Raw genomic sequence first — 8,189 nt, 5'->3', positions numbered from 1 at the left:
TGATTAGAGCAGGTCAGTGGGACCAGGACAGAATATGACTGTATGGGTTTGCCCCCACTCAAGATTTGGGGCTCCTAGATCATCTTCCCGGGCCTCCAGGATGAGCCGGTCTCACAGTGATCAGCGAATTATTTCCAGTCTCAATGCCAGGTTTGTTTTTCCTCTCCAAACTGCCTGCACAGGCAGCTCTTGGTCCAAAATTTCACCCCCAAGAGAAGTTTTGCCCCAGTGCAGAGCAGCTGGAAAGCCACCTAAAGTTGCTTCCTAAGAATTGCGCTCTTGAAGAGAAATCCACCGCCTAATTTAGGGCTGTCACAAAATCCCGTGCGCCCCAACCTCCACTTTCTGGCCCACGGCACTGACGGTGGAAGCAAGCACTGGCAATAGCCATGTGATAGTTTTCTGGACCCTGAATTACACTAGACGTTGGTGCAATGCATCCAGTCAGGGATGTTTCTCCTCTCCTTTATGCAGCTTTAAAATCATGACAGTATAACTGAATACATATGGGACCTGAGAATAAAAGTTGATTCCTCATGCTTACACAGGCTCAGAGGTAATCTCACTGCAGTTATTCATGCACTGTGGGTCCATAGTGTTATCAAGATATGAGAAGGAATGTGTTACATAAATATACATTTATCATAGGGAGTGGAACAGCTGAGACCAATTTTCATTTTTGCTTCTGCACTTAGATACACTTTGTAGATATTTTTCTTCAGCAAATCATTCAATCCATCACAATTAAAGTAACACAATGTAATCTTTCCTTTGATTTAATTGTTCCCCTTCTGTCAGATATACAAGTTCAAAATACATTCAAAGTAATATTTAAAATAGAAAGATTATTTTCAAAATTAGCACAAATCTCCTAATGGGTTCAGAATTACATGCTGGGAGTCTTGCAATGCATTGATTTTTGGTACTTAATTTTAAAAGATTTCCAAAGTATGCCAGCATGAATCTGAGTTGCTATTTCCCAGGAAACTCTAATGGACTTGGGTATTCAAATCCCTCAGAAGATCAATCTTCTTTCCTGTGCGCTGCTGCGAACACTCTCCTTCCCCCACGTGCTCAGAGCAGAGCTGCCCCTCTCGGATCCAGGACGGTGCCCACAGCCCACGGGAGGAACAAGCCCTGCCTCCTCGCAGGGCAGCAGCCCACAGCATCCGCATCTCAGGTACTTGCACAATTCAGGAGCGAAGCCACGGGGAAGGTCACAAACACAAGGTCAGAATGAGAGATGCATGGAAAGACACCAAGCAGAAACTCAGATGGTGTCCATTTCTTTGACAAAGACACTCAGGGAGCGGCAATGACCGGCTACGAAGCTAGGCCACATGCCCCAGCAGCTTTGCGCACTGCTAGCTTGGGCAGATTTGACCTGACAACTTAAAAGTTTTTACTAATAGTTCCATAAGCTTGCCCAAGGTAAAGCATATGTACATGCAGATCCGCTTGTTAAATAGCAAACAAGAGCTATGCACAGAGCTTCTGCACTCTCCTGTAACCAAGAGACAGGTGAAGAAGAGCAATTCAACATCACCCCAATTAATGAATGCGATTTCTTCTGTCCTTTCCTTCTCTCTTCCATCCCCTGACTTTGTTTTTGACTCCCTTCCCTTGCTGTACCTCCTGAATGTTTAATTTCATGTCCAGGCTCTGCAATGGAGAAATGCCAGCACCGATGCCTCTTAGGTGAAGAACTGAGGACTTCTAGCATCGGGCAGCCCAACGCTCTCAGCAGGGACACCGAGTGTTGGAGTGCAACACTTGCTGTCCCTGCCAAGGTCCCCAGATTGCAGAGCCACTGGCAATAATTTTAACGGAAATGGCATGCACCATCACTGTAAGGATTTAAGTTTTCATTAGCTGTTGAAACCGGGTTTTATACAAGCAGCAGCGCTGTTTTTTTTCAGGAACCCTTCCTCAGTAAGCAATTCAAAGGAAACGATTACCCAAACCAAGCTGTGAGTGTCCACATTAAGCTGAAGCACTTGCCCTTCCTCAGCACAGCCATCCCAGAGCTCTCTAACAACTTAGCAAGACAAAGGATGCTAAAATAATCAGCACATTCAAACCCTTACTGTAGCAGGTATGCAGCAGGACCTGAAAAACAGCTTCAGAAAAGAAACTGGTGTAAAAGGAGAAAAAAAATCCCAAGTTTTTTTTCCTTTTTCAAATGTCTCACTGTGTGTCTGGCAGGCAGAAAGCAGTGCGCAAGCACACGCAACGAGCTTTAGAAGGTCAGGATGGGAACCAAAATCAGTAATGTCCTACCAGCTCACTGTCCCCCCCAGCTGGGTTTGCACAGAAAGCAATGCTGGTCTGTCCCGGGTGGGCTTGGGTATTTCTATATCGCGCTGCAGCAGCCAGTACAAACCTATCCCAGAGGACACCAGCATTGCTGCACATCACCTAGGAGCATAAGCCGGGGAGGAAAAGGTCCCTATTCTCCTGCCCGCCCAGGTGGGCTGAAGCAGGGAACAGTCTTCATTCCAAACCTCTCCCTTTCCTTCTCCTCCACACACTGAACGATGCAAGTGAGGCAGGATGGCGAGGCAGTAACGGGCACCCAGTAGGCAGAAAACCGGCTATTTGCAGCACACAGCAACAGGCAGCGACTTGCTGAGCGCAAACTGTGGCTTCTGGAGTGGTTCTCCACCCCAAACTGGTGTCAGTGGAGGAGCACACTGACTGGCGGTGCACTAATGGATCAAAAGGCCTGTGCCTCTCCTGCTTCACATAAGAACCGAGGACCACTCTGCACAGAACCACTGAATACGGTCATTTACACCAGTGTTGCAGGATCCAGACCCTTTGTCTCCAGATGCAGGCTTACTTCATGTAGCCGCTCTATGCAAAATAAAAATTGCCTAATTCCTTACTTATATACACTCATAATTTAATACACCAGAACTCATATTCTTATTTTTCATGTACACATACTACTATTAGTCTATCCCACCCAGAGACTTGGAGCTAAATGCGATGCATGTTTAAATCAATGAAAGATTTTTCCCTCATCTTCAACAGAATTAAGTGAGACTCTCAACACCGAGTTCCTATTGCATTGTGATACTGACCGTTAGTAGATGCATATTAATATGTGCAGCAAAACATAACATTATATCGAATCCTGTTAGAATAGAGCCTTATCAAAGAAATGATTGACAGGGAATATGTTCTCTGAAAATAACCACAGTATTTGCTCGTGGCACTCACACAAAGGATATCTTTGAGCCACAGCTCATATCTTTGCCAAATGAGGAACACCTAGAAGACCCTATTCTTTCTCCTCATTTTAATTTTGCCCATTTTAATTCTACATATGAAATTTAAAAAAAAATAATGGCAACGTATTTTAAAGAGGAGTGCTACTTATTTGTGTATGGTTATTATTTTCTACAACACACGGACAACATAAACAAAGAAAATTGGTGATGTTAGAGCAAACTAACAGACTCCGTGCAGCAGAGTTTGATGCTCATTTACACAGGGGAAATAAGCAGGGACAGGCATCCTCCTGAAATACAGCATGGACACAAGGAACCAGAAAACTAAAGGCACACCATAGCGATTATAACTTTGTGAGGTCTTTAACGACAATTTCTTCTGCTTGTTCATGTAATCACAGCTTACATCTTCCTAACGTCCAAAGCCTGACAAGCTTTTTCTATGCTCCTACCACCTCCAAGCCATACAAATAATTACGAAGCAACCTCATTTACAGCAGGTTGTTGAACGCAGGGTTGTAATGATGTAAAGGTTGGGGCCACAGCCACGGTCAAAACCAAGTCACACAGAAGGACAGGCTGCTAGGCCGGGTTAAAATAGGGACTAAAATTCCTGGCCATTGCCGTCACACAGCCACACATGGTCCTGGCCAGGGGAGCTGACAAAGCACCTCATCCCTTCCTGCGACCTCACCAAGCTGCCGCCCGGCCCGGCCCCTGAGGGTGGCTGCTCTGTGCCCACCTGGGCGACAAGGAGCTCTGTCCCACCCGCCAGCCATGAAGCAGAAATCAGATCTTTTGTTTGTTTGTTTGTTTGTTTGGCTACAAACCACTGCAGCAAGGCACCCAAGGTGGGAAGGAGAATTACAGGAGGAATTACAGCCACCAGCTGCCTATAAAGTTGCTTGGCCCGGCCCCTGAGGGTGGCTGCTCTGTGCCCACCTGGGCGACAAGGAGCTCTGTCCCACCCGCCAGCCATGAAGCAGAAATCAGATCTTTTGTTTGTTTGTTTGTTTGTTTGGCTACAAACCACTGCAGCAAGGCACCCAAGGTGGGAAGGAGAATTACAGGAGGAATTACAGCCACCAGCTGCCTATAAAGTTGCTTATATTAAAAAAAAAAACAACAAACCAGGAGCTGACAAAGCACCTCATCCCTTCCTGCGACCTCACCAAGCTGCCGCCCGGCCCGGCCCCTGAGGGTGGCTGCTCTGTGCCCACCTGGGCGACAAGGAGCTCTGTCCCACCCGCCAGCCATGAAGCAGAAATCAGATCTTTTGTTTGTTTGTTTGTTTGTTTGGCTACAAACCACTGCAGCAAGGCACCCAAGGTGGGAAGGAGAATTACAGGAGGAATTACAGCCACCAGCTGCCTATAAAGTTGCTTATATTAAAAAAAAAAAACAACAAACCACACCTCTGCTACAGCCTTAATTTTACAGCTTAAATGCTCAGTAATATTTCAGCTGCTCAGTTACAAGTTGTAAGATGTCCTGCTGAAGTTATTCGTAGTTTGCCTGAACAGGCACAGGGTGCTGGTGCCATCTGCCGTTTGCTGGGTACGGGCAGGCAAGCACAGGCAAATCAAGTAATAGCATAACAAAAGAAAATGACTTGATAAATTAATATCTGGCATAAGTTAAAACCCTTCAGATGCCTGAGGGTGTCCTGTGGCAGTTTAGGGATAAACGGGGTTTTAGACAAGACTTATTTACGTGGGAAATACCACACGCAAATCCTTGCTGACAGAGTCCTTAATGCCGCATGAAATTAGACACAATGCCCTTCTAGAAGCAAAGAGCAGGATAAAAACAGAGATAGCCACTTACTTTTAGGGTTGAAGGTACTTTCAGCTTAGTCAGTTCCTTTTAGCTTCTCAGCCAGGAGCGTGACTCCTGGAGCCCATAAACCCAGCAGTCCCGAGGAGAACAGCACCAAGCGCTTTTCCTACAAACTTATTTACTATTTAGGACACACAGAACCAGCTCCATATATAAAACCCAGACAGAAACCCAGCCTGCTCTCATCCAGCTCCTCTGCCGAAGGCACCGCCAGAGGCTCATGACCCCCCACCCTTCATGCTGTTGAGAGCCACCTTCCCACACCACGTCCCCTGGAGCCTTCCTCAGCCACCGTCCTCCTCGCATCCTCCAGCCGAGCCACCCCAGCTTTCAGGACCCCCTCAGCAGGGCAGGAGGTGACAAATCCCCGGGGAAGCAGGTCCCGGCTGCCCTGGCAGGGAAGGTGCTGCCCTGTGACAACACGGCCGGACAGCAGCAAGCCTGAGTGCTGGGGCACATCTGCCCAGCGTAGGGACAGGGGACCTGCACCCTCCCTGCCAGGGCTGAGACCATTGCAGCCAGTGACCTGGGGGACTGGAAACACAACCACTTGCCCGACTGCCTTGTCAAGATGCTCGGTTTGCGTCCAGACGTGACACAGAGACGGCAGCTCCCAAGATACTGGTTTGGGTTTGACAAGGGAGGATATTATTTTGCTGGGGCCCAATTCAGCTGCTTTGTATGGAATCTTTTCTGCGTCCAGACGTGACACAGAGACGGCAGCTCCCAAGATACTGGTTTGGGTTTGACAAGGGAGGATATTATTTTGCTGGGGCCCAATTCAGCTGCTTTGTATGAGAATCTTTTCCACTGTCCTTCCAGAGAGTTATTTATACTGACAATTGTGCTCCGCCTTAAGCACTTAAGCCTGCTGTCCAGCCAGAAAACAGGTTTCACACCAGATACCGTGCCTCTTCCTATTCGTACCAGTCACTAAACGCTGATAAAAGGTGCGGTGCCATACATAGAAGGCAGGTAGAATATTTCTGGCAGAGCACAGGCAATGTAATTTTTAAATGTCCTTGCTTATGGGCATTGAAACCTGCAAACTTGAGGGCCAGAGGTGCTTGTGTGGCCACCAAGAGAGCTGCAGCTGTTGGGATGGCATTCTGAACATGCGGAGGGAGCCTCTGCCAGAGCTAAAAACAGAAAGCCTGGGCGGCGCGAGCAAAGTGCAGGCAATCCACATGCTGCATTTGTTCTGACCATCTCTGGCTGAGGCACGCCAAAAGGAAAAGTCTCTGCTTTTAGCCATTTTCTCTACCTCAATAAATTGACTCTGTCTCCTAAGCACCAAAGGGAAAAGTCAATTGTAAGAACCACTGTCGTGATGGGAAATGGAACAAGAGATCATGATAAACGCAATCTTTTCTGCACTAGCAAGTAGGTTGCTTAGGGAAAGGCCAGGATAAAACATCCCTCTCTGGAAATATTGCAGCTCTAGCTGGATAAAACCTAGATCCACATCCACGGCGGAAACTCACATAAAATTTTGACATATTTTGTGGAGCTGTATCATGATGCAGCCTGCAAAGGTTTGTTAGGACCCAGCATGGGGGCACATCAGTACACTGTCACTATAGATATCAGGGTAAAAGTGTCCTACCCAGGACTGGCAAACATCCAACAATGTTCACCACTCCTCAAATTGCCTGTAGATAAGTCTGTATAGCCCAGACTGGCACAGGTTTAAGTTACAGTGGAAAATATATTAGATATGTCAAAATGTCTGAAGTTAAACCCAAGAGAATGCTGCCAGAAAGTATAGCTGTAAGATCATCCAATAAGCGGATGCCTCGAGGCATCATATAGTAACGTCTCTATTGCAACACTGTGAGTGAACTTTAATTTGAGGCTAGTCAGTCTCCCCATTAAAATGCTGCTCCTGGGATTCAGCATGTGGAGAGCAAGCAGGCACCTCTGCTAAATTGCTTTCAGAAGTTAATACCGACAGATGATTGAGGACATCTGCCAGCAATGCCACTTCTGTTACGTAATAACACGGTTCCAAATTACTCACGCTCCTCTGCAATCCTTTTCCACCACACTTGCTCAATCCCCTTGAAGTCTACAAATATGTGCCAGCATAATTTAGAAGAGTATTTGCCTATCATCATCAGAGATAATCTGATTTTACACCAAGATATCCATGATAAGCATCTAGGCTAAAACTACTGATCTGTCTGGCCCAGTGAGAACATCAGATCTTCAGCGGAACAAGTAGTAACGGCAGAAGAAAGGTCAAATGTGTCCTGTTGTCCAAACACGGCCCTCACATAAACCTGCATGGCTCCTCTGAAGCCAGAGGAACCGCACCAATCCAAATTTGGGTTTGGAGCAGTGTACTATCAAAGATGGAGGCAGCCCAATAATTGCTGGTCTCAGACAGGCTTGGTTAAGTTTAATCAGTCAGACTTGGCTGAGTCTACTGGTGAGTCCAGTTTCAGACAGGTTTGACTAAGTGTAATCAGACAAACTTGGCTGAGTCTATCAGTGTTTACCACCCACTTGGAGACCTCGGTGGTGAGAAGATAGGTGGGAGGGCTTGGGGAGCCTCCCAGCACACACACTCGCAGCCCCTCCACTGCGTTTGGACCACAGGCAGGCTGTGACACCTTCTGGCAATGACACCTCTATGTGACTTCAACCTCCCCAAGTCTCTTCTCTTCTGCTCGCAGACGATTACTTTTAACTTGCAATCGTGTTCGTTGCACTTTGCTGAGGATCTCTTAGAGGAAGAGTCCTATTACCAGCAATGGGCACCGCCACCTTCGAACATGTACCGCAGGCAGATGCAGAAGACTGTCCTTGCACACCTGTCTGCTCAGCGTCCTCTCTTCCAACAGCTAGCCTCAACTAGCTTCTGACTACCAGAGGTAAATCACTCTTTGGGAAAGACCAGTTGGGGCCTGCCAGGCTACCCGGAGCTCCTCTCTCTCCCAAAATTCACAGCACTGCCAAGTTCCCTCCCTATCCCAAGCTCCCTCGTGACATGAACACCAGCCCATGCTCAGCTTCTTCATGCAAGAGTGGGAAGATGTGCTGGATTTCCTCGCAGAAGTGAGAAGTTTCTGCCTGAACTCTGAATCCAACCATAAGAATTAATTCAATTCT

The sequence above is a fragment of the Aptenodytes forsteri genome, unplaced genomic scaffold, assembly GCF_000699145.1.
Source record: "Aptenodytes forsteri isolate BGI_AS27 unplaced genomic scaffold, ASM69914v1 Scaffold54, whole genome shotgun sequence".
Lineage (NCBI taxonomy): Eukaryota > Metazoa > Chordata > Aves > Sphenisciformes > Spheniscidae > Aptenodytes > Aptenodytes forsteri.
This window is presented reverse-complemented; position numbering follows the sequence as displayed.